This window comes from Peromyscus californicus, unplaced genomic scaffold (genome assembly GCF_007827085.1).
Source record: "Peromyscus californicus insignis strain IS unplaced genomic scaffold, ASM782708v3 Scaffold_8__1_contigs__length_139910024, whole genome shotgun sequence".
Classification (NCBI taxonomy): domain Eukaryota; kingdom Metazoa; phylum Chordata; class Mammalia; order Rodentia; family Cricetidae; genus Peromyscus; species Peromyscus californicus.
Window position 1 is genome coordinate 86,329,327 of NW_026294606.1, and position 4,213 is coordinate 86,333,539.

Below are 4,213 nucleotides of genomic sequence, written 5' to 3' on the forward strand. Positions count from 1 at the left end.
GCCTGTTCCATAGTGGCATGTTTTGGTGAAATGCTCATTTTCTACTCCAACCCACACCAACATTTCTGTCACTGATACCTGTAAAAAAGGAAAAGTGCCATCATGGGATTTTCTTGTTTTGTAGTACTTAAGGTTTGAACCCAGAGTCTTGTTAATGCTAGTCCCACCCTACCCTCATTAGGAAAGGTTACAGGCATTCCTTGTCAACTTGAGTCACTGAAGGGCATTTAGGCGATTACAAGTATGTGTTTCTCTTTGGTCCAGAATTTGTGTTAGAAGGTGGTATGCTGTGGTAAGCAAAATTAATACTGTCTCTAACCCAGAGACTGTTGGCAACAAATAACATCAGTAGTAGGATTTCAATCTGTCAGTGCAATACAAGATGCTATGAAGGAGGTTGGGGTCTAATTTAGGTTAAGAATTTGCTGAAGCCCTCTTAGAGCCAGGCCAGGTAGTACAAGCATATAATCCCAGATGTATAGGAGGTCGAGGCAGGAAGAGCAAAAGCTTAAGACCAGATTGGGCAGCCTTAGTGAGACCCTCTGTTAAAAAAAAGTAAGAGGGGTTGGAGAGATAGCTCAGAGGTTACGAGCATCTCCTCTTGCAGAGGACCTGGTTCAGGTTCGCATCACCCACATAGTAGCCCATAGCCCACCTGGTTGCAGCCATCCTGAACTCTAGTTCCAAGGGATCTGATGCCCTCTTCTGACCTCTGTGAGCACAGTGATGAAAAGATGCCCTAACCGTAAGCTGAAATGGTTTTAAAACAAGGAGATTCCCACTATACACCCATCAAACAGACAGTAGGGGGCCTTGCCTCTCCCTGTGTCGGGTAGCTGTTTCCTTCAGAGTGGAACATCCCTTCTTGGAAGAAGGAAGGCGTTCTCATGATCCTCTCTGAGGTTATAAGCAGTAAACAGTTACAAAGGGAGAGGAGTGGTATAGCTGTCTACAAGTTGTATATAGAACTCCAGGGGTGGTAGCTTTAAGTCCTCTCCCGGCCGGGTGTGGTGGAGCACACCATTAATCCCAACACTCAGTGGGCAAAGGCAGGCAGATCTCTTGAGTTTGAGGCCATCCTGGTCTACATAGTTCCAGGATAACCAGGGCTACACAGAGAAACCCTGTCTCAAACGGAAAAGAAAGGAAAGCCACACTGTACTGAGGTGGGGTTTTGGATGTGGCAGCTGCCCAAGTCACCCCAAGAAAACCTGTTCATCAAGCTGGACTTGAATAATTTCTTCTGGGCTGGCATTGTTCTCTTTTTAGGGGTGAATAGAAATAGACTGAGGAAGGCACACCACACCCAGAAACACTGGGCCTTCATTAAACATTCTTAAAGCATGGTTAAAGTCATTATTAGCTTGAATTAGTGTTAAAATCCTTAAGTTCTAATTTTAAACACTCCCGATGTTCATTTTCCTGTCAATGAGATGTTGGTGTTAGGAAAATCTGACTTCCTTATTGACAGCTGTTGGACTCTCTTGCCACCCTAGCTACCTTCAGCAAAAGGATTGTCAGTCAAACAGCCAGCAAGACTGTCCTTATGCCAACACTGCTGTTTTGAACACACTGTGCATGCTTTGAAGAAACCACACACAACTACAGCTATTTCTTTGGCTCCTGAAGGTATAACACAATCCAGGACTGTTTCAACTGGACTCTTTGCTGTAATAAGCGTCACTGAATTCTAGGTAGTCCTGCAGCTTTTCCATCTAGGTCAGAGTGGAGAGCACTCTCTCTGGTAGTAGAGACCGCTGTTTTGGGTATAAAAGAGTGTTATGACTGGCACGGATAAAAATATTTGCACACACAGTTTACTGTGATTGGTACAAACATCCCTTTACTCTATAAGCATTTAAGCAGCCTGTTAGCTCACTTGGTGAGTTGGCTGGGAGGCCCTCCCATGCTGCTTTTCTTAGTATTGCCCAGTGGATCCTAATGTTTCTCTTGAGTGGTCTTGGTACTTTCAGTGTAGCTGCAGAAGCAATGGAGTGATGTGCTGTATTGACAGCTGAAGAAGAGGCAGAGCTGAGCTTTCTGTGTCCAACGTAAGAGTTGCAGAGCAGCTGGTTGCATTGACAGCTGCCAAAGAGGCAGAGCTTCAAAACCAGCCATTGACAAAGGTGGAAAGAGCAGCAGCAGCAGCAAAAGAACGACGGTTGCTGCCTCCTGAACAGTAGCAACTGTGACAGAAGGCAGAACAAGAGGCAGTTGAGCAGCTCTAAAGAGTGGCCAGGGCCAGGAGCAAGAAGGACGGTGGAGTTGGGCATGGTGGTACAAGCCTATAGTCCCAGCAGCACAGAAGGCTGAGGCAAGAAGATTGCCCCAAGTTCAAAACCAGTCTAAAATAAAACAAACTGGAGAGATGGCTCAGTGGTTAAGAGCTCTGGCTGCTCTTCCAGAGGATCCAGGTTTAATTCCTAGCACCCACATGGCAGCTCACAACTGTCTGTAACTCCAATTCCAGGGTTCTGACATTTTTCTGGCCTCCCTGGGCACCTGCATGCATGTGGTACAGACATACATTCAGGCAAAACACCCGTCCGCATCAGTTAAAAATAAATCCTTTTTCTTTTAAGTAGACGTTAAAAAAAAAAATAGAGTTGTCGAAAGATTCCATTCTTCAAATGTTAGTTGAGCATCTTGCCTCATTCCTGTAGTGCCAGCACTTAGAAAGCTGATGCGGGGGTTGGGTGGGGGATAGCCACAAGTTTGAGGCCAGCCTGAGCTACATAGTGAGATTCTGTCTCAACAACCAAAAGGGAAAAAAGGACAGATGTCGAGACAGAGCAGAGCTGAGATTAAAGAAGAATAGAAGGCAGTGAAGAGCCCAGAGAGGAGAAAATCTAGTTGCCATAGAGTTTTAGAGAGCTGTCAAGGCTTTAGGGCCAAGGGTCTCCAACATTCCGGACCCGGGAGCTCTAACGCGCTACTATTTAGTGCTGAGGAAGCCCATTCATAAGCTGTAACACCAGGGTAGCCTACACAAGATCCTGCAAGATCCTGTAACACTGTTACGGTCTACACGAAGCATAACACAAGAGGGCGCCATATGCCTGCAGTTTACCTTCACCAGCTGCCATTGCTCTTTGCTGGCAACGTTAAAGTAAGGGACAAAAAAAAGGACTGAAGTACCTACCTAAGAATTCAAGTTTGTAGCCAGTCTGGAAAGCAGTATGGTGTCACCAAGAAAAACACAGCCCATATACCTTATGGTGTTGAGTGAAAACAAAAAAGAATTCCTGAATGGTGAGTCTATTCATACAGAGTTCAGAATCAGCACTGCATCAGTTACTTTTTCCATTGCTGTTAAAATACCTTATTTTTCATACTAAAGATATTTGCCATGCTTTCTCCATTTGTATAGACCCCGCCTAACTAGAAGGTAGGTAGAGAACTTTTCCAGGAATCCAAATGATCATAGACCTCAAAGGAGTCCATTCAGAAAATATTAGATAAAACCCTTATTCAGCTATAGCTTCTGAAGAGGCTGGAGTAGAACAGGAAGAGCAAATCCAGGGTGGCCAGGTCATGTAGGGCTGGGCTGGGGTTGACCACATGGGTTTAGATCATGATTGCACTTGAGCAAACTATGTGGACATCTTTGAATGTTTCCATATCTGTAGTACAGATCTGCTAAGCTGTTACCAGATGTTGTGATGGCAGGACTTAGGTTATATTAAATGTCGGAATGGCTGGCCCTTGATGCCTTCAGAAAATGGCATTGATGCCTCTCCTTGGGCTTCCATTCTCTTTCATGTGAGTTACAAAATGTAAGCTCTTGTTTCAAAAGCCTGTCTGAGTTGTGTTAAGCATCTCTGACTATCTCTGGCTTTAAGATCACTACCAGTGGGCATCTGATTGTAGCTCTTCCTTTGTTCTAGCATGTAGGAGCATACTTTCCTGACTTAGCAGCATAAATTGTTCTCTGCATTACTGAGTGAGATAGCGGTCTTTCCCAACCTGGTGACTGATAGTCAGCTAGTGCCTCCTTACAGAACACACCATTGCCAGGCTTCCCTGACAGAACCTGATCTCACAGTTCTGGAGGCTATAGGTCCAAGGCCAACAAGTCTAGACTGGCTTCTCCTGAACCTGGTTTTGTAGATACCAGGGGGCATAATTTATCCCTGACCAAGATGCGCTCACTTGCGCCCTCCCCCGTGTGTGTGTGTGCGCGTAGTGGGGTTGAACTCAGGTCCTTACACAT